General features: G+C 41.0%; 1 protein-coding gene across 1 annotated transcript in view; it reads left to right on the top strand.

Moving 5' to 3' along the window:
- The first annotated feature begins 62 nt into the window (after positions 1-62).
- The window catches only part of b4galt2 (UDP-Gal:betaGlcNAc beta 1,4- galactosyltransferase, polypeptide 2), a 258,806-nt gene continuing 235,503 nt past the window's right edge, over positions 63-23,365 (top strand). Inside the window, exon 1 of the mRNA XM_085439913.1 lies at positions 63-495. The gene's annotated coding sequence lies outside the window, so the exon portion shown is untranslated. The remainder of the gene's footprint in view (positions 496-23,365) is intronic.

Below are 23,365 nucleotides of genomic sequence, written 5' to 3'. Positions count from 1 at the left end.
TATCAGGAAAAAAAAGCGAAGGAAAACCCGGAGCGCGCAGGCTTCCGTAGGCAGCAGGAGCGAAAGGACCTGCTTGCTGCCACATCCTGAGAGCATCCTTTCTCTGCTTTCTTAACATCATCATCAAAACACAGCGGGATGACGGGAAATCACGAGCAGAGCATCTCTCTTCTTCCCGGTTTGCGGTAGAATATCGTCAGCGCTTGCGTTAACGTTTGACTAGCGTAATGCTACAACATGAAGCTTTTTCCCTGATGAAGAGCAGACATAATAGCCAGTCTGTGGGAAAACTGTAGTTATCCCGAGCAGAGTCGAGCTGAGCTTCTAGCTTTTTGTGTTTTCTTTTGTTCCCCAGATTTTTCAAACTAAATGCTTATTGAGAGTTTAAAAAATATTTTTTATTATTTTTTCTCTCTCCCTCGGATGATGTGAACAGTTTGTAGTGCTCCAGCAGAGAAGATGCACAGATACAAGTATCCGCCTGACAACATCAAGGTAGGTGCTCCATCTGCTTTCTGGGATGCATTGTTTCATAAAGCATCGTACACACGCTTTTTCCTTTGTTGCTATTTGCACACTTAATTCCGCATAATTCCTGCAGCTTTTCAACATTTCACTGAGTTTGTGGATATTGTGGAAATATTCTCGCAATGCAATGCTCCTTACCCCTCTTTTGTTATCATGCACATTCCCACAAACCAGAAGCATCTTTACACCCGCCATACTAGGCTTCATTGAGCCTCCCATCACTGATCTTCTACAGTAAATGAACCATCTCAGCATACAGCATTCCTGTTTAGTTGGATGGGCTCCGGAGCTCTAAAAATCCACTCTGAAAGTGCAATTTTTCGCAGAATTGCTGGTGCTGTTATAATAACATATCCTGCACTGGCAGCGTTACACTAGGGGAATGTGAGTGAGGAAGAGGAGGAGGGGGTGTCTTCATAGCTTAACTAGGCGTTTTACACAGAAGCACTGGACCTAGATTGTAATCCAGTCTGACATCTCTCTCATGTATGACACGGTGTCACTTTAGTGCTGCTGTTACAGACCGTATACTAGCCAATGAAGTACAAGTACCACAACTGCAGTATTTGTACTTTTTAGTACTTGTTTTGGTGCTGTATATTTAGGCTTTAGAAGTACTTATTTTTAAATCATGTTCAGTTTAGTGTACAAGTAACACATGTACTTGACCTCAGGGCTATTTTCATTAATTAATCTGCTATTTTATTCTTGGATAAACAACACGTTAAAATGTCAGAACGAAGTTAGATTTGTCAACCATGATTTCTTCACACCCAAAGTGCTGTTACATAATAAACATAATGTCTACTGAGTAAATAATTTACAAATATTTTATGTGTTATATTTTAAAAGAAAGCTTGAAAGTCACGTCATGCAGACAGTTTCCGCAAAGCTGTTTTGGCGGAGCACTTGTATACAGGGAGTGCAGAATTATTAGGCAAATGAGTATTTTGTCCACATCATCCTCTTCATGCATGTTGTCTTACTCCAAGCTGTATAGGATTGAAAGCCTACTACCAATTAAGCATATTAGGTGATGTGCATCTCTGTAATGAGAAGGGGTGTGGTCTAATGACATCAACACCCTATATCAGGCGTGCATAATTATTAGGCAACGTCCTTTCCTTTGGCAAAATGGGCCAAAAGAAGGACTTGACAGGCTCAGAAAAGTCAAAAATAGTGAGATATCTTGCAGAGGGATGCAGCAGTCTCAAAATTGCAAAGCTTCTGAAGCGTGATCATCGAACAATCAAGTGTTTCATTCAAAATAGTCAACAGGGTCGCAAGAAGCGTGTGGAAAAACCAAGGCGCAACATAACTGCCCATGAACTGAGAAAAGTAAAGCGTGCAGCTGCCAAGATGCCACTTGCCACCAGTTTGGCCATATTTCAGAGCTGCAACATCACTGGAGTGCCCAAAAGCACAAGGTGTGCAATACTCAGAGACATGGCCAAGGTAAGAAAGGCTGAAAGACGACCACCACTGAACAAGACACACAAGCTGAAACGTCAAGACTGGGCCAAGAAATATCTCAAGACTGGTTTTTCTAAGGTTTTATGGACTGATGAAATGAGAGTGAGTCTTGATGGGCCAGATGGATGGGCCCGTGGCTGGATTGGTAAAGGGCAGAGAGCTCCAGTCCAACTCAGACGCCAGCAAGGTGGAGGTGGAGTACTGGTTTGGGCTGGTATCATCAAAGATGAGCTTGTGGGGCCTTTTCGGGTTGAGGATGGAGTCGAGCTCAACTCCCAGTCCTACTGCCAGTTTCTGGAAGACACCTTCTTCAAGCAGTGGTACAGGAAGAAGTCTGCATCCTTCAAGGAAAACATGATTTTCATGCAGGACAATGCTCCATCACACGCGTCCAAGTACTCCACAGCATGGCTGGCAAGAAAGGGTATAAAAGAAGAAAAACTAATGACATGGCCTCCTTGTTCACCTGATCTGAACCCCATTGAGAACCTGTGGTCCATCATCAAATGTGAGATTTACAAGGAGGGAAAACAGTACACCTCTCTGAACAGTGTCTGGGAGGCTGTGGTTGCTGCTGCACGCAATGTTGATGGTGAACAGATCAAAACACTGACAGAATCCATGGATGGCAGGCTTTTGAGTGTCCTTGCAAAGAAAGGTGGCTATATTGGTCGCTGATTTGTTTTTGTTTTGTTTTTGAATGTCAGAAATTTGTGAATGTGGAGATGTTATATTGGTTTCACTGGTAAAAATAAATAATTGAAATGGGTATATATTTGTTTTTTGTTAAGTTGCCTAATAATTATGCACAGTAATAGTCACCTGCACACACAGATATCCCCCTAAAATAGCTAAAACTAAAAACAAACTAAAAACTACTTCCAAAAACATTCAGCTTTGATATTAATGAGTTTTTTGGGTTCATTGAGAACATGGTTGTTGTTCAATAATAAAATTATTCCTCAAAAATACAACTTGCCTAATAATTCTGCACTCCCTGTAGAGTAGAATTATCCCTTTGAGCAGTAGTTTCTCATTGTTTTGTGAAAGCATCTTTTGACCCTCGGAGTGAGCCTGTGACTTCACTCAAGGCTTATCTGATGGCAGAGAGGGGACTGTGGCACAGGGACGTTTAATTACACCGGACAGGGTTTTCTATGTCTCCACCCTCAGGATATGAAGATGTAAACAGCAGAGTAGTTATTTAGCAAATATCAGAGATTAATCAAGAGGGTCAGCTTCTTTTTACTACTACAATATGAATATGAAGTATGCATTCATACAACTGGTTATTTTTTTGGTAGCAGGCATCTCTACTGCACACACACACACACACACACACACACACACACACACACACACACCTACCTTAATCAGCAATGGGATAGCATTTCCTGTCCAATGGTGCGTCAGAAAGAACAAAGCGATCAGGTTCAACATGAGGTTGTTTTTTTTTCTTGAAACGCCTAAAAAACAAGAACATTTTGAGCCACTGTTTTACCAGGTTGATAAGTTAAAGTGAATTAATTTATTTGTCACAAACATAGGTAATGTACACATAATAATAAGTAGATTACTTTCTCAAACAGCTGACAAACAAATATCCTAATATCTAGAAAAATCAACCCTTTTGATTTCTTTATCCAGGCACACACAAAAGAGGGGGGAGGACTAAATCGTACTTGTATGTGTGTTGAATCAGCAGAAACTATATTAAGTAAGAAAATAAGCAATAACAATTATTTGCAAGCATCCCTGCCTGAGAGCATCATTCCACTGTATGGTGAGCTGTTACCTGCTGCTTGATTTTTGTGTTTTCCTTTTTATGTAAATAGACTTTTCTTTGATAAACTGATGCAGAAAAAGTTGCAAATTGATGCATAAAATTCACCTCAGCGCAGGAAATGAAGTGTGTGATGCTCAGACATCCCCACTTTTGTCAGCACCAGTTATTCATCATTAGTGGCTGAATAAGTCAGCTGAATAGGCAAAATGGAATTAAGTCCTAGCATTTGCTTGATAGTTTATACTTTCTAAAACCTTTTTTATGGTTTTACTACCTCTTTAGAGTTTTTTTTACAGGTGTAAAAACTATTAACGGGAAGATTAAAAAGATACATTTGCGATTGTTTAAATTGCCAGGTCCCAGATTTCGTCCGAATCTGTTCAACCTAAACAGGTGACATGGTGTCGACAGGTGATCGGATTTTCTTGTGTATCTGTTTCCTGAGTCCAGAGTAACATTTACTTTCAGACTCTTGCTTGATTTCTTATGTATATTTTATATATAAAAGGCATTTTTCTTTTCAGTCAAGAGCCTCTTGTTAGCCTCGCTGGCTGCGGCACGTTGCATCACTGTTACAGTGTTTGGATCAGCCTTGCGTAAACACTCCAAGTTTTTCTATTTTTTTTTATTTTTTAATGTCCCGTCCTGCGTAAAGGAATTTGCGTCTGTTTCCAGGAATGGACAATAAGCAGGTTACGCTGCCACAGATAAACTTAATCCTTACTGTCCCTTACAGAAACTCTACAGAATGAAGCAGTGAAGAGCGGGCAGCTTGTTTCACATTGGTAACCTCTGGTTCACTCGTTATCTTCACCTTTCCGATTCTGGCGACCTTAACAGCGACTGCTACTGATTCATTTTTCTGATCGCCCTTTCATGTTGGGATTTGTTGTCATGGGAACTAATCAGGCCATTCCTGAGTTGCCGAAGGGGGGAATTCAGAGTGTGTGTGTGTGGTGTCGTTTGTGGTCTATTTTTTTTTATCATTTTTTCTTTAGGGAGTAAAGTAAAGGTTAAGTTATCATCTTTAATTTATTATTAAGTATTATCTTCTGTTATATTCAGCCTGTGAGGACAGCACTGTTTGCACAAGTGTCCCTGTGGACTGAGAGGGTGTTAATATCATTAAATCACAGTGTCCTCAGTCTCAGATATGATCGCTGACCATATTTTTTTTTTGCAGAGTTTCTTGCATTTCTTGTCATTTAATATACGGCACAAATTGCTCCGCTTAACCATGGGTGGACAGTGCTGCTGTTTCAGTGAACACTTTGACCTTTTAGGGAGGTGCTTGGCTGGTTGCTCGGCAACCTTACAAAAATGCTCTGGAACAAAAAATAATACTGCAATTAGAGATTAGCAAAGAAACGTTTGTGCAGATTAAACAAAACCCAAATAACTCTCAAATATATATTTATATTTTTGATGATTTTGAATATTTATTCAAGTATTTTTCTAAATGATCTTCCGAAGTATTATTTCCGGCTAAAACTGTCTCTTTCTCTTCTATCACAACCAGTTTCACTGTGCTGAGATGCACTACCCGCGCTGTTGATTCCATTTAAATCAAACTCCTGTTTGTTTTTACCCTTGATGTGATTTATTTGGACAGATATGAACATGCTAATCAGATTTGGGTGTGGACCAAAACAACTGCATCGAGACCCTTTGGAAGAGGTGGTCTTGGTCCTGTTCCCAATAAAGCGGTTCTTTTACAGTGAGAATATAATCTCAAATCCGACCCAACTAGTAGGCGCAGCAACTAGCCTGCTGCGTACAGTTTTCCCTAAAGTATATCCCAGATAAATCCATATGTTTGCAATACCTTTTCTATTCTGCAGAGTATTCTAAAATTCCGTCTTCCTGTACTTACTTTTGTTCCTCATCTGGCTAATATGCAAAGTGAATGTTCTTACGTTGTTTTTAGTGATACATTTTGGTTTGCTAGGGGTTTTCTTGGAGTTTTGTCCGTGCAAAGATAATAAAGGTGTATGTGTGGAACTGTCCAACTATGGAGACATAGTTCTGGACTCTTTGACTCTTTACTTTTTGGTTTTAGAAGTAAAGAAGCTTCTCGGATGAGAGGTGATCTTCAAAAAACCTAAAGAAGTTCAGATGCCATGCATGACAGAAAGCATGCTGTATGATGCATGCACTCTGGTTGAATAGTCTGTTGTTTTGGTGTTGTAAAGATGATAAGAGAAAAAGTTGAAATTGTGTAAGACTGCACTGTTCAGTTTTGTACTTGCACTTTGCATTTGACTGTATGACATATAAAAGTTTTATTTTTGAGGACTAGGTGTCTGGTTGTCCTGATGGATTATGGTCTCTGGAGATTAACTATGGTGAGAGTGCTTTTAGTTCAGTTTGGCTTCCCATTATTGTATTGATTTTAAAATTGTTATCAGATTTGTGTTTAATTTCATTTGCTTGGGTATAGTTTCTTGTTACACAGACAAGTATGACTGGAGAGTTGGCCTCTTACCTCAGATCTCCGTAATGAATGCATGTATGGGGAGCATGCATCATTTCAAAACGAGAAAAAAAAGAAGAAGACAATGGTGCTTCTTCCTTCTGCTGCCTTGATTTTAAAATAGAACTTAATTTAATTGTAATTTTGCAGAGATGCTAGATTGTCTCTTCTCTTTCCTGTATAACTTTCTGCGTTGCTGGTTGTTTGTGTGTTTGAAATAGTGTGCTGTATATGTGTCGGATATAGTAATGACTGACATGGAGACAGGTGAGCCATTTTAGAAAAAAGAAACTAAATACTTACAAAGAACAGCAGACTAAAAGTAGAAAAAAGTCAAACAGAGCCAAAAGAGCAAATGTTATGATTCCATGTCTTTTTTTAGCTGTTCTCCTGATATTCTTCCACTTATGGTCACTAGTTATGGGACTCCAAACCAGTCATTACCCAAAAGCTCAAAGTGTAGCAAGAAAATCCCCCCTCACCACTGTGCCACCACAATCATCCCGATTTGTTGATGCAAGGAAGGATTGACCTGTGCTTTCATGTTGTCGCCATCCAAATGTTGCAGCAGAGATTGAGACTCAACCTGGCAACATTTTCACTCTTCTGTTGTTCAATTTTGATGAGCCAGTGGGAATTACAGTCTCAGTTTCCTGTTGTTAACTGGCAGGACTGGCATGGTGTGGTCTTTTCTGCTGTAGCCAATCTGCTTCAAGGTACAATGTGTTGTGTGTTCAAAGATGCTTTTCCCCAGCACACATGCCATGTGGCCCACAGCGAGCAGCCCACAGAATCCTCTCTTGGGGGCCCAGAAAGACAAAACTGCTCTGGACACTGGGGTAGCCTATATGGGCAAGTCCATATTGGGTTTGCCCAAAGGAACTCCATGTAGGTAAAAGGGTAAAAGGAAAGATTCTTATATAGAACTTTTATACTCTACATGAACACTCAAAGTACTTTATACAACATGTGTCATTCACCCACTCACACAAGCAGTATCGTGCTTTCTGTCTACCATTGAAACTCCAGTGAACACATTAAGAGCAACTCAGGGTTCAGTATCTTGCCCAGGGATACTTTGGCATGCAGACTGGAACAGCTAGGGATAAAACTGCCAACCTTCCAATTGGTAGAGGACCTGCTCTATCTCCCCCGCCCACACAGCCCAACAGCTTACTCACAAATGCCCAATGTAGACCCCAATGGGCATTTTTACTTGCTCTCCATACCTTGGTCATAAAATATGGTTATTTATGTTACTGTTGCCTTTCCGTCAGCTCAAAGGAGTCTGTCCATTCAGTGTCAACCCGGCATTTTCACCCAGAGAACTGCTGTTATCTGGATATTTTCTCTTTTCCGGATTATTCTCTGTAAACTCTGGATATGGCTCTGTGGGACAATCCCAGTAGATCAGACCAGCTCAGACCAGCCCATCTGGCACTTACAACCATGCCGCGTTCAAAATCACTTAAATCACCTTTGTTTCCCATTCTGATACTCAGTTTGAACTTAAGCAAGTCGTCTTCACAATGTCTACATACCTAATGCATTGAGTTGCTGCCATGTGATCGGCTGATTAGAGATTTACATGAACAAGCTGATGAGCAGGTGTTTCTTACAAAGTGGCCACCGACTAGGGCTGGGCGATATGACCCAAAATTCATATCTCGATATTTTTTAGCTGGATGGCGATATAAGATATATATCTTGATATATCTTTTTTTAAAGCCATAAAGTAAGAACAAAAAGAGAGTTCTTAGTCAAAGCTGTGTCCCAGATGTCACACAGGCACTTTTATTAACATAGAGCAGATGTACATAAAATTTACTCAAAAATAAATTATGAGCATTTATTAAATAATAATGCTCCATAAATAAAAGAAAACAATGTTGTTTTTGTGCATAACAAAAAGCTCACAAATGTGCAGTCAAAATGTAAAGTAAAAGACGAGCACTATAACAAAGACAGATTTCACAGCTGCTCTGTTCCCAACTTGTACTGCGTGACTGACAGCCTGGAGTTTGTAATCCGCTTCGCAACCACGTCTCTTAACAGGTGCCATTTATGGTCCTTATACACAGTAAGGTAATATTACGTTGAAGCACAGTACGTATCACTCCGCGAGGCTCAGCCGTAATGCTCCGACAATCCATCAAGCGGTGCAGCTCCGTAGCTTACCAAAGTCGTACTAAAACATTTTTTGACAGATTGCTGAGCGCCGTGTTCCACATAAAATCGGTTCGCGGCCATCAAGCACAACCAGAATTCATACATAAGGCGCGCTGTCAACTTTTGAGAAAATGAAAGGATTTTAGTCCGTGCAGCACCTCTGGGCTGCATGGCGTTAGCGTGGTTAGCTCGTTAGCGTGGTTAGCTCGTTAGCGTGGTTAGCTAGCTAACACGTTGACGCCGTCCAGCCCCACGCACGGGGCGATGCGCAGTAACTCGTTAACGGAGATTTGCCGTGTCCATCTTGTCGCTTCCTGCAGGTGAAGCGATGGGGGAGGAGGGGGAGTTGTGTTCAGTGAAGGAGAGGCGAGGCCGAGTAACGTTGCGTAAAGACGAAAGTGGACGAAAGAAAGGCAAACTTGCGGCTCCGCAAGTATAATTATAACGTAACATAGACTATATCGATATAAAGGATATGGTCACATCTTATATCTCGTATAAAAATATATCGATATTTTTTAAAAACTCGATATATCGCCCAGCCCTACCACCGACTGTCTGTAACGATACCCTATAGTGTTTGAAGAACGACTGTGTTATGCAGTAACTAACAACAGATCTCCTTTCACTTAGTTTCTTAGGTTTATCCTTTCCTTCTGTTCAGTGTGACTACAGACTCTGTTGTTTGTACATGTTGTTTTCTTTTGCACTTAAAAAGAATAAACACCGCTTTTCAAATTGTTTACAAAATCCAAACACCCAAGGACACAGGTTGATTGGAAAGTGGTGGCCTTAAGCCAAAAGTCCCACTGATGTTTTAAGCCAAAAAGACACTCATTTAAGTAAACTGTCTTTAAACCCCCCCCCCCCCCCCCCCCTCACCAAATCCTCATCTCACTCCTTCTGCCCACAATCCCTCTCACAGTGAAGCTTTCCTTCCGCTGAAGCACTTCATTTATTTCTTTGCTCTGTTGCCAAATGAGCAGCTGGATCAGACAGTGAGGGGGGGAAGAAGACAGAGAAAGAGGATGGAGAGGGAGAGAGAGGGAGAGAAAGAGAGGGAGATGATGATGTTTCCAATGTTGTCCATGCATTGTAACTACAGACGGGGCTTTGTTGTATTTGCATAATGCGGGTGCAGCCCTGCCTGCTGAGAAACAGTGAAAAGCAGCATCAAATACTTTTTCCCACTGTGATATCTCATTGATTCCTCTGTTGCTTGTCAATTTCATCTGGAAAAACAAATTTACGAATATATGAGCAGGAGTGGACCTTTAAAACAAAGCGGCGCGCTTGTTCTTCGATGGGAGACAGCAGGAAGAGGAGCAGAGAGGCAATGTGATATCAGACTTTTAAACAGTTCAGCCTCCTTGAGATCAGAGACAGGTGAGAGGCAATTTAATATCCGCATGGGCAGAGCTGAGAAGAGGAAGTTTTAGACAAGAGAACACTAGAGTTTTGTTCTGATTTGGTCGGCTTTTATTCCCCTCTGTTCAACCTCGTCCCACTCAGCTTCTTTCATCTTGTTCTCTCTTTTTTTTAATATATATTTACCGGATCTGTTTGTTCTGTTTTGTTTTTGTTGTAGCCGCAATTTATTTTCCGCTCCAAGTAAAACTAAAAATCTCATTGTCACAATATTAAAATAGCTGATACTGATCCATCGTTCTCTATTCCATAATCTCAAATTGCTAATTCTACATTAGGCAGCAAGGATGCTTTAGCATCACTTTACTTAGAGGTTCTGTCAATAGCTTTATTTATTTATTTATTGAGGTGAAACTTAGCAGGGTAGATATCCATCCCTCCATTTATGGACTTTATTACATCTCTCCTAGGAGAAAAGCCAGGATACACCTGGACGGGTCCTCCAGGGACAGCCTGTCTGCCTGCAGGGAGCTCTGTTGTCAGATGGAGGCAGTGTATGTGGTACAGCCGGTCTTTGGGCCACTCTTACTCGTGTTGTTGTTGATCTGTCAGCCACCAGCTGAGAAAAGCAAAGTTAGAACGTACAAAGTGCAGAAGTAAAACTGAGTGTCAAAAACAATGAAAAGTACCCACTGCAATCACTGTCTGTGTTTTCCATACTCTATTTTTTTGTCTTTAAAGTTTATTTTGCGGTTCTCCCGTTGCTGGTGAACTCTACTATCGCTATTCCTGTGAGGCGACAGTGCTAACCACTTTAACCTTTGCCACCAGGCTAAATGTAATTTTTGTTCCACCATTAGAAAAAAATAAATAATATATGAGGCAAGGATTTGAGAAGTGCACAGCCTTAGGATTAAATTTAATTAATGGATGCTTAACGTTTAGCCAAAGATGTGGCCTTGCTCTTGGTACCTCCCTGGTTGATGTTGGGTGGCAGGTGAGATTAAGGTAATGCCTACCACCTACCATAAAACATAATGCGTGGCCCAAACAACTGAGGAAAAACTCAATAGTGCACGGGCGAGAGTGAAACACAGCCTGGGTGGAAATATCCTCCTATTTTCTTAAGTGGATTGCGATTAAATTAGGTAAAGACAGTGCAGTCATCTTCTTAGGATGATTTGCATTTATTGTCACTATCCCAATTATTTATTTTTTATTCAGCACCTCTTAGTGTTTCATATTGATTGTAAATTTAGCTGTAAATTTCTGGCTTTCCTCTCAGCTTCAGCTGTGTGAAAACCTGCTAAATTAAGATGGTGAACATGGTGAACTTTTATTTAACCTATTAAGATCGCCACTGTGAGCACATTAGCAAGCTGATGTTGTCATTTAGCTCACAGCGTGACAGCTTCTGCAGCCTTACACAGCCACTAGTGTAGTTGTATTATGGAGAGCTGGATACTGTATGCCAAAGATAAGGCCAATACTTTTGTGCCTTCTGTGTTTATTTTGGAGTTGAGTGGCCTACTGCAGCCTCCCACTGGATTTCACTCAGTCTGTAGACTAGGCACAGGGGAGGTTATTAAAAAAAAAAGCCATAACACAAGATTAAAAGCTGATGTTGTTTACAGTTATAGGTGTGCTTCACAACTTTCACAAACTAAATATTTTTTCTTTTTATATTTTTATTACATAGGTAATAAAAAGATGTTGGTCTGGAGGGGATTGTTATTGCTTTGTATAGTGCGAGTGGCTAAAGAAAGACTGGTAAAGTTTTAGAGATAGTTGATACTAGAGGGTAGATAATGAGACAGCTGATATAGTTCAGAAGTCTTGAGACACTCCTCATTTCTTTATATTTTGCTACCAAGGAGCAAGCTTTCTTGTTTTGTTTTGTTTTTTGTTCCTTTCTGAAGGTCTATCAAGGTTTTTTAAGTGTTGTGTCTATACACAACAGAAAACTTAGCAAAGAACCATTTTTACATTATATACATACATTATATACATTACACACATACACTGTATTTTACACTATTCTTGAGTCGAGGAAGATGATACAGTCTGACAGGAATGCAAAAGGGTTTTTAGACCAACAAGATGATACCCAACGATGTATTAGCCAAACGCGCGGCATATTTTAGCTTTGTGTGCAGTGTGTCGTTAAAAAATCTGAGGAAACTAGACAAGTGGAAGACAAAAGAAGAAGTGCTGAGACTAAAAGGCTATCTATTATGTACAGCAGGTGAACAGTTTTTGAAAGTCTTGTCTGTAAGAAATGGAAAAAAAGAATCCAACAAAGACCTGATGCAGGACCTGAGAGATGCATCTGACCCTTCAGTTGATCCAACTACTGCTCACTGAAGTCTCATCAGTGGAAGGGTGGCTGTCAAGAAGCCATTGTTAAGGAAGGGAAATGGGGACAATAGGCTGAGTTATGCCAAATTACGCAAGAACTGAATTGAAAATCAAGGCAACATGTCTGATTGAGTGATAAATTTAAAAATTAGAAATATTTGGTCCAATCATTATCAATATATATGGAGAGAGTGACAACTGTGAGGATCTACAGTAAAACATGGTGGAGCCTCTGTTTGATTTAAGGCTGTATTTCAGCCTGTGGTGTTAGGGACATGTCGAAATTATTGGAATTACAAAGACAGCAAAGTACCATCAGATCCCAAACACAATGTAGTGAAAGTATACCTGGATAGAAAAACACCCAGTAGATTGCCGACCCTTAATCTCGGTCACTCTCTCGAAGCTCTAAAACTTCACTCCTCGCATTTCGTAGTGTGTGTCGTAATCGCAGGTAAAAATAGAGGCCTACATATTTGCAACAATAAACATCTGTCAAAGTGACACACAACACTGTATAAGTCATGAAGAACTGTCTTTATAAACCTAGCTCAGGCTAGACACTATTGTCAGTCCTACCTTCAGGCAGGAGAACTTCGTGATTGTATGACAGCTTGTGCATTAATAATGTAAGTCACATTTGAGCCTGGAGTTATCACAACCATAAGGTGGGTCAACTGTAGAGTTCTCATGTGACATTGTTCTGCTGCAGGCAGAGAAATATTCTCTTTACCTTTTATTTTCTATTAAAAACACAGTTTCAATGAAAAGATCATAAACATACAGACACAGTGTTTTCATTTTGTGAATGACTTGATTTAATTAACGGCTGAGTAGTTGCAGCACTTTACTTCAGGGTTAGCAGTATACTTGTGAATTGATGATTATGATTTTCCTGTAGTTACATCTTTGACTATTTAATCTGCTACATGTCAAATAACAGGCTTCCTGAGAATAGAAAAGATGATGCCTGATGTGTAATAACATTGTAATTTCACCTCTTGTTTTTTTAGAAAATTAACAAAAAGTATAAGAAAAGTGTATTATTATCATTATTTTGGTCATTTGTTTGTGTTTTTTTCAGGAGTAATGTTACTATGTTGATGAAGAAGTTAATGACGCGCTGATTGTGGATGTATTTTTCCACTTATGATTCACTTTAGATTCGCCTACCTTTAGATTGTTTTCTTTTTGTTATGTCACTCATGAGGGACGCATTATGTGAGATGAACTCTGTGAACTTAAACTGAATGAACTTTGCTGATGAACACCGAAAGGTCATTGCTGTGTTGACGTGGAGTGGCTGATTCACCCATGATGCTTTGTCCTTTCCCATCGTGACAGTGAGGTTGAAGCTCAGTCACTGAGCTTACGTGCTCTCAGACAAACTGGGTTTGACTGGCTACTTGATCCTTTGATAAAACTGAAAGTGACCTTTAACGTGTGCACATGTCGGTTTTTTCACTAACGATGCTCAAAAATCAGCTTGAGAGGGTTTGAAATGGACAGAATTACATAAGCAAGAACCATACACAAAAAGGCTGAACTGAAGTGAGAAGTTGAACGGTACCACTCCTCGTTTTAGTTGTCTCATGTCTGCAGTCGGGTTGTCACCATAATAGAATTTCAAACTTGATACTAATCCTTAAGACGCAGCATAATGTTTTGATACCATGTTGTTATTAAGATAGTGGCTAATGTTAATGATAAAACAACAATGTGGGGGTTAGTCTCATTTAACAGAAGGATACAATTATTTGTTTTGAAGAAAGTTTCTCATAAGGTCCCAGATTGAGGCTGGATTATGGTTCTGTCAGCTACTAGAACTAGAAACAGCAGCAGCCTACCTTAACAACCAGCATTGAAATACAAAATTTAAAAAATTAAAACAAAAATCCCCCAAAACCCTCTTCTCTTCTCTTCTTTTGTTTTGTTTTTTTGCACTTTCGAACAGCATCTTAAAATATGTCACATATACTTTATAGTTACTGTGTGATCATCACACAATGTAACATTGGTGTTGCTCTTAATGTTATTTTGGTATTTTCCTATCTTTATTTTAAAAAGATCAGATTTTTTGTTCATTTTTATTATGATATTTAAAATCAGGTTTCAGGTACTTCTCTGGGTATTGGTATTGACTTTGAAATTCTATTATTCTCACAATCTTATATCTGAGTATGTATTTTTATGAGCACATTAGTCTGCCATAATCTTAATACAGTATTTGCATTTTAAATATGCAGGTGTACAGCCAGTGTTTTTTTTTTTAAACTGCTGCAACAAAGTAATTTACCACATCTGGAAAACATAAAGTATGACTTTATTTTAAAAGGTTGGTTAGCACAAAGGTGGAAACAGCTCGCCAGGCTCAGAATAAGTGAAATAATAAATAAATTAAAATATTCCTGACAGGATCTCTAAAGCTTACAGACTATTACGATTTGTGTGTTAATCCTTACAAAAAAGAATGTAAAACATGTTAGTGTTACAGGGGATTATGAGGTTTTGTGTTTCTTGAAGTCAAGAATGTTTAAGTACTAACTACATGAATCAATTTATAAAATAGCCATACATCCATAGATCATAAATATGGACAAGGTGTTTGTAGGAGATCCTACACTTTGTGAGTATTCCAAATAATATAATGCCATCAAAGAGAAATGGCTGTACCACTGGAAACAGGATACATTTGTACATGTAAACTCAATCAGTGAGACTTAAGTTGTTTTTCTTTGACTTCCCTTAATGATAAAGGAAGAAAGTGGAAGTCAGGTCTTTAGATCTCTGAAATATTTTACCTTAAGTTCAGTTTTTTGGGGGTTATTGTTGTGCGCGTATTTCATGATCAGACTATGTTAAAATATTGTGGCAAGCTATTTTCTTAACTCCTGTGCAGTATGTTGTATTGTTGCCATCATACCCTGCTTCTTAGGGACGTGACCTAGATCCTTCACAATGACAGTGTGTTCTCTGTCGCTCTATTTCCACCATCTCCCCTTCCCCCCTCTCTCTCCGTTTTTATTATATCATTCACTGGTTTCAGATTTCATCATGGGGATCAAATTTTCAGCAAAGACAGATACTCTGTGGTTTTCTTTGAAAATTGATTTATAGGTTTGAAAAAGCCTTTTTGGTTGACTTTAGATGTGGTGCAATACCTCTGACTGGATTCCAAATCTGTAATTTCGTCAGATATGCACCTCTAAGTGACCTCTTTTTGTGTGGTGTGAATGAAAGATTTAGCTTCTTTTCCTAATACATGAGACTCACACTCTACAGGCTGCTTGTGCCAAGCCATAGATAACTTCTGTCTGTCTCAGTGTGTGCTGGTTAGTTTGTGGGAGATGAACTTGCCTACAGCAAGATGTGTTGGTGCCACGAGAGACCTCTGAGGCTCTATACTATCAAGTGCAGCATGGCTAATTAATTTTTGATAAGACTGAGAGGGCTGACTTGTAGGTTAAAACTCAAGAGGCTGGAGGCTCAAGAGGCAGAAGCGATGGAGGGTGGAAGAGGAAAAGAGAGAGAGATGCTCAGACTGTGATCTTCATCCAGCCTTCATCCTGCCTTCACACTCAAACGTCACACTTAAACTTACGCTTATTTACCTTTGTATTAGTATTTATTTATTTATTGTCATTGTCAAGAACAATGAAATTGCGTTTGGGGCTTCCATACAACCCAAAAAAAAGAAGAAAATAATAAATACCCCTTAAAACCCAAGTGTACATATTTAACCCAGTGTGACTCCAATGCAATAAGACAATCCTTAGCAATAATGTTCGTAGAAATTCAGACAAAGACCTGAGAAACATGACAAAATACAACAATGCAACCCATTCAATATTATTGTACTGTGAGATATGATATCAGATATGATAGTTATCTATTTAAGAAAGAGGGGGGGGGGGGGGGGCAGGAGGGGGAAGAGAATAAAGATATGATGCACCAATGCAGACCAGTTCATTGCTATTAAGAAGTTGGATATGGTTATTGTCCGTGAGAGGGGGGCAGAGAGTTCAGGAGCCTCACAGCCTGTGGATACAGGCTGTTGGCCAGTCTGGATGTTCTGGCCTGTATAGACCTGTACCTTCTCCCTGAGGGCAGCAGATGGAAAAGGTGGCGCGCAGGGTGATGTTGGTCCCGCAGGATACTGTGCACCCTCCTCAGACCGCGAGTGGGGAAGATATTACTGATCTCTGGCAGACTTGTTCCAATAATTCTGCCAGCTTCTTCCACCACCCGCTGGAGTGCTTGCTGATCGGCCTTGGTGCAGCTGGGGAACCATCTTTGTTTTGAGTCGTAGTCAATATATGAAGAAATATAACAGCCCCGCGTTTTTATGACCACTTGGGGGCAGCAGAAGCAAACTGTGAGGTCAATAATTACATATTTTGGATGACATGGTGAATTTGTTAGTAAATGGTTTCTTATTCACCCACTTTCTGGAGCATTTTCAGGTAATCTGATGAATGAGCTCTAGCTCTTTTTGTGCTCTGCCTAGCTCAGTAAAACACCTTGGGCATTAGTTAATAATGTTTGCCAGTTTGCCAGCTTTTGTGATAAGCAGGTAGTCCACAGTGGTTTTATTAAAAACACTTAAAAAAGCAGGCTTCTGCAGTTGAAAATGTGAGAAGTGTGGGTGCAGTGGGGAAAACCAGAACAGTGAAGTTATGGCCTGGAAAACGATGACTTTAAAGTTGTTATTAGAGGAAATGCCGGATGTTAAGATTCGAGATCAGTTAACTAAGTTTACAACTTCGGTCTAAAAACAGTGCAAAAACCTAGCCTTGTCCTATGAGTACCAAGTAACCTGATATACTGTATTGGTGTCTGTGAAAAACAACGCCCCAAATCTCCTGGTTCTAAGCAGGAAGTTGCTTTTTCCTGGCTTGGTTTTCATTTGATTCATGACTTTATGAATATCTTCACAAATAAATTTTTAAAATCAGCCATGTACCGATGAGGCCTTCAAGCTGAAAGTAGTTAAATCGTTACTTAATAAGCCATCACTTGCCCCAGCTGTGTTAGCTAATTAAAGGCCAATCTCCAATGTTCTTTGTTCATGTAAATGGAGAGTCCTCTTTACACACTAAGGATAGTTATGGAGTTCCACAGGGTTCTGTGTTAGTACCACTTCTGTGGATATTGTACACGCCTCCCTTAGCCAGTGTCATTAGAAGACATAGCATACAATTTCACTGCTATGCAGATGATACCAAACTTTATCTGTCCAGATAACACACATCAGTTATTTAAAGTGTAGGGCTGTCTCACAGACATGACCTCTAATTTTCTCCTTCTAAATTCAGATGAAACGGAGGTTATTGTACTCGGCCTAGGGCTGGGCGATATGACCCAAAATTCATATCTCGATATTTTTTACCTAGATGGCGATATAAGATATATATCTCGATTTTTTTTTAAAGCCATAAAGTAAGAACAAAAAGAGAGTTCTTAGTCAAAGCTGTGTCCCAGATGTCACACAGGCACTTTTATTAACATAGAGCATAGATGTACATAAAATTTACTCAAAAATAAATTATGAGCATTTATTAAATAATAATGCTCCATAAATAAAAGAAAACAATGTTGTTTTTGTGCATAACAAAAAGCTCACAATTGTGCAGTCAAAATGTAAACTAAAAGACGCTGAGTAACAAAGACAGATTTCACAGCTGCTCTGTTCCCAACTTCTACTCTGTGACTGACAGCATTGAGTTTGAAATCCTCTTCGTAACCACGTCTCTTAACAGGTGCCATTTATGGTCCTTATACACAGTAGGGTAATATTACGTTGAAGCACAGTACGTATCACTCCGCGAGGCTCCTCGGTAGCCGTAATGCTCTGACAGTCCATCAAGCGGTGCAGCTCCGTAGCTTACCAAAGTCGTACTAAAACATTTTTTGACAGATTGCTGAGCGCTGTGTACCACATAAAATCGGTTCGCAGCCATCAAGCACAACCAGAATTCATACTTAAGGCGCGCTGTCAACTTTTGAGAAAATGAAAGGATTTTAGGCTGTGCAGCGCCTCTGGGCTGCATGGCGTTAGCGTGGTTAGCTCGTTAGCGTGGTTAGCTAGCTAACACGTTGACGGCGTCCAGCCCCACGCACGGGTCGATGCGCAGTAACTCATTAACGGAGATTTGCCGTGTCCGTCTTGTCGCTTCCTGCAGGTGAAGCGATGGGGGAGGAGGGGGAGTTGTATTCAGTGAAGGAGGGGCGAGGCCGAGTAACGTTGCGTAAAGACAAAAGTGGACGAAAGAGAGGCAAACTTGCGGCTCCACAAGTATAGCTTTAACGTAACATAGACTATATCGATATAAAAGATATTGTCACATCTTATATCTCGTATAAAAATATATCGATATTTTTTTAAAACTCGATATATCGCCCAGCTCTAACTCGGCCCTCAAAATCTTAGAAATGTGTTATGTAACCAGATGCTCGCTCTAGATGGCATTACCTAGGCCTCCAGTAACACAGTGAGGAATCTTGCAGTTGTTTTGGACCAGTCTTTCAATATGCATATTAAACAAATATGTAGGACTGCTTTTTTCCATTTGCACAGTATCTCTAAAATTAGAAGCGTCCTGTTCTGCAGAAAAACTCGTTCATGCATTTCTTACTTCTAGGCTGGACTATTGTAATTTGTTAATATCAGGATGTCCTAAAAACGTCCTGAAAAGTTTATAGTTGATCTAAAATTCTAGTGCAAGATTACAGGCAGGGACTAGAGAAAGAGAGCATATGTCTTCTATATTGGCTTCTCTTCATTGGCTCCGCGTTAAATCCAGAATCAAATTTAAAATCCTTCTCATCAAATACAAGACCTTGAATAATAAGTCCCCATCTTATGCTAAAGCCCTCAGAGTACTGTATCACTGCAATAGAGCACTTATCTCTCAAACTACAGGATTATTTGTGATTCGTAGATTGTTTAAAAGTAGGATGGGAGGCAGAGCCGTCAGCTTCCAGGCCCCTCTTCTGTCCAACCAGCTCCCAGTTTGGATTGTTGCTATGACTTGGCGCTATATAAATAAGACTGAATTGAACAGATAATTAAAAAAATAACAAAAACCTCTTTAATAACAAAGAAAATGTTTTTATGAGGCAACAGTGAGAGTCCTCTATCTGTTGTCTGCCTCATCAGTTGGTTAAGATGAGTATATAAACTAAACTAAACAAGGCATACAGCCTGAGGGCTGCGCTGAGAACATCTGCTAAAGAGCTGGAGACTCATGATGCTGGGAGCGAGTGTGTATGTACTTATATGTCTGCGTGTGTATGTCTTTGTGAGGACCAGTGTGAACTGCAAATATTGGGAGTGTGTATTTTAAGGTTAATACTTAGTTTTAGGTTTAAAAGTAAAGTATTTATGATGGGGTGAGAAGGTGGGTCATGCATTATATCAATTGGTTTTCTAGTAGAAACTGTAAATGTCTTTATGGATGTGTGTAGTGGTGAAAAAGCTCACTGCTGGGAAAAGAAAGTCTTATTCTTTTTTGCATTAAACCCTGTTAGAAATGATCAATGGTGGTTGCACTGACGGGAAGATCAAGGCGTGTATACAATACGATCTCATATCCTTAATTTATTTGATATATTCAGCTCAATTACGGCAAATGGACAGAAGTACAGGATGTGGAAGAACTGTTTCTCTTCAGTTATATTTTGGGTTTCAGATGGTTTACAGTACTGTGCAAAACTCTCCATGACACCCCTCATCTTTATATTTGTATTGCAGGAGCCAGACTTTTTTATCATGTTTAAAATGTTTTGTTTTTGTTGTAGTTTGTTTTGTTTTTTTCAAATTTGAAGCCACTTCACACTGACCTTTTGAATTATTCATGCATATAAAAGGCACCTAACTCTAGGGATGAATCAGTGTTGTGTCTACACATAACATACATCTTACCAAACAGCCCATTTTAATTAGTATCTTTAGGCACTTTGTTACTAGCAGCCTGTTACAATTTTTCTCCTATTTCTTTAAAAATGGCAGAAAATACCAAAAGTAATTATTGGTACATCTTAGCATTGTGTGTCCCAACAAACTATCTGTAGTCGATGAACAGTGAAGAGTGAAAGTTGGTCCATCTACTGTTCACTAAAGCCTCATCAGAAATGGTCTCAGTTGAACGGTGGCTGTCAGGAAGTCATTCGTAAGGAAGGGAAACCAGGAGTAAGGGCCAAGCAATGCCAAATTACATAAAAACTGGACTGAAAATCAGAGTCAACAGATCAAATGGAATAATGAAACCAGATGGGTTATTTTTGCTTGAAATCATCATCAATATATACAGAGGACGTCAGGAGAGAGGTACAAGAGCGAGCGTCTAAATCAAATCAAATCAAATCACTTTTTATTGTCACATCACATGTGCAGGCACACTGGCACAGCACATGCGAGTGAAATTCTTGTGTGCGAGCCCCACAAGCAACAGAGATGTGCAAACACAACAACACAAACGAGCAAAATACAAGAATGGCCAACCTGAAACTAATAAATATATGTACAATATATAATAGTGTATGCATTTCTGGATGTGTATACTAAATATTTTCCTACGTGTGTGTGTGTGTGTGTGTGTGTGTGTGTGTGTATACACATTTTTACAAATTAAATAGTAAAAAAATAAAATAAAATAATAATAATAATAATAATAATAAAATATATAAAATATACAGAGTTGAATATGTGCAAAACAAGTGGCATTTATATACAGTGTGGAGTGCATAATGTTGAAGTTCCAGTAGTGAAGCTGAGGTGTCTATGAAGTGTTCAGCAGTCTGATGGCCTGATGGAAGAAGCTGTCTCTCAGTCTGCTGGTACGGGACCGGATGCTGCAGAACCTCCTTCCTGATGGAAGTAGTCTGAACAGTTTATGGCTGGGGTGACTGGAGTCCTTGATGATCCTCCCCGCTTTCCTCAGGCAGCGCTTCCTGTAGATGTCTTGGAGGGAGGGAAGCTCACCTCCAATTATCCGTTCAGAGCACCGCACTACTCGCTGGAGAGCTTTGCAGTTGTAGGCGGTGCTGTTGCCATACCAGGTGGTGATGCATCCAGTGAGGATGCTCTCAATGGCACAGTGATAGAAGGTCCTGAGGATGCGGGGGCTCATGCCGAATCTTTTCAGTCTCCTGAGAAAGAAGAGGCGCTGCTGGGCCTTCTTCACTGTTTTGTTTGTGTGTACTGACCACGTAAGATCCTCAGCCAGGTGTACGCCAAGGAACCGGAAGCTGCTCACTCTCTCCACAGCAGCGCCGTTGATGGTGATGGGGGTGTGTACTTCTCTGCACCTCCGGAAGTCCACTATCAACTCCTTTGTCTTTGCGACGTTGAGGGTGAGATGGTTGTCTTGACACCAGTGGGTCAGGGCGCTGACCTCCTCCCTGTAAGCTGTCTCATCACTGTTGGTGATAAGACCCACCACTGTAGTGTCGTCCGCAAACTTCACAATGATGTTGGAGCTGTTAGTGGCTGTGCAGTCGTAGGTGTAGAGTGAGTACAGGAGAGGGCTCAGTACACACCCCTGTGGAGCACCAGTGTTCAGTGTGATGGGGGATGAGGTGATGCTGCCCAGTCTGACCACCTGGCGTCTGTCAGACAGGAAGCTAAGGATCCAGCTGCAGAGGGAGCTGCTCAGTCCTAGATCCTGCAGTTTCCTGTCCAGCTTCGAGGGAACGATGGTATTGAATGCTGAGCTGTAATCTACAAACAGCATCCTCACATACGTGTCTCTCTTCTCCAGGTGTGACAGGGCAGTGTGTAGTGTCAGGGCTATGGCATCATCAGTGGACCTGTTGTGGCGGTATGCAAACTGTAGAGGGTCCAGTGAGTCGGGTAGTGCAGAGCAGATGAAGTCCCTGACCAGCTTCTCGAAGCATTTGCTTACGATGGGGGTCAGGGCTACAGGTCGCCAGTCGTTCAATGAGGAGATGGTGGAGGATTTGGGTACAGGGACGATGGTGGCCATTTTGAAGCAGGCTGGGACTACAGACAGAGAGAGGGAAAGGTTGAAGATGTGCGTGAACACTCCAGCCAGCTGAGCCGCGCATGACCTGAGGACGCGGCCGGGAATCCCGTCCGGACCAGTAGCTTTGCGTGCGTTCACCTTCCTGAAGCACTTCCGCACATCCTCCTCAGACACAGTGTGCGCACTGACGTCATCCGCGGTGCGCACACTGTCCGGTCTCATGGTGTTCGCTGTGTCGAATCTAGCGTAGAATACGTTTAGATCCTCACACAGAGAGGCCGTGGTCTGCGGTGTGCTGGTTTTCCCTCTAAAGTCTGTGATCGTGTTTAGTCCCTGCCACATACTCCGAGGGTTGTCAAACTGTTGTTCCACCCTGTCCCTGTACTCACGTTTGGCTGCTTTGATCGTCTTCCGGAGTTGGTAATGTGCGTGTTTGTAGTCCGATGTGTTCGCGGAGGCAAAGGCGGTGTTCCGTGCCGCCAGTGCCGCGCGAACATCTCCGTTAATCCAGGGTTTTTGATTTGGGAAGGATTTGACTGTTCTGGATGGGACGACATCTTCCACGCATTTCCTGATAAATCCACAGACTGAGTCTGTGTATTCATCAATGTCTCTGGCGGCCACGTGAAACATTTCCCAGTCCGCGTGATCAAAACAGTCCCGCAGCGCAGACTCCGATTGGTCCGTCCAACAGTGCACCGCCCTCCGGGTTGGAGCTTCCTGTTTCAGCTTCTGCCTGTAGGCGGGCAGGAGCAGGATGGAGCAGTGATCTGATTGGCCGAATGGGGCGGGGGGGAGGGCTTTGTACGCATCCCGGAAAGAGGTGTAACAGTGGTCGAGTTGCCGGTTTCCACGTGTGTTGAAAAGGATGTGTTGATGGAGTTTTGGTGAGACTTTCTTCAGGTTTCCCTTATTAAAGTCTCCGGCTGTGATAAACGCTGCCTCTGGGTGTGCGGTTTCCTCGCTGCTGATCGCGCTGTACAGTTCCCTGTGTGCACGGTCAGTGTCGGCTTGTGGGGGAATGTAAACAGCCGTAATAATCACTGCTGTAAATTCCCTCGGTAGCCAGAATGGCCGGCACTTAATCATCAGGTACTCCAGGTCCGGTGAGCAGAAGGATTTGACCGGGTGCACGTTCGCATAATCACACCAGCTGTTGTTGATCATGAAACACACACCACCGCCTCTGCTTTTCCCAGTAAGATCCTGTGACCTGTCCGCGCG

The sequence above is a fragment of the Copadichromis virginalis genome, linkage group LG18 (genome assembly GCF_057382275.1).
Source record: "Copadichromis virginalis isolate Kocher_CV1m ecotype Utaka linkage group LG18, C_Virginalis_male_GT1.1, whole genome shotgun sequence".
NCBI classification, from domain to species: Eukaryota; Metazoa; Chordata; class Actinopteri; order Cichliformes; family Cichlidae; genus Copadichromis; species Copadichromis virginalis.
This window is presented reverse-complemented; position numbering and strand designations above follow the sequence as displayed.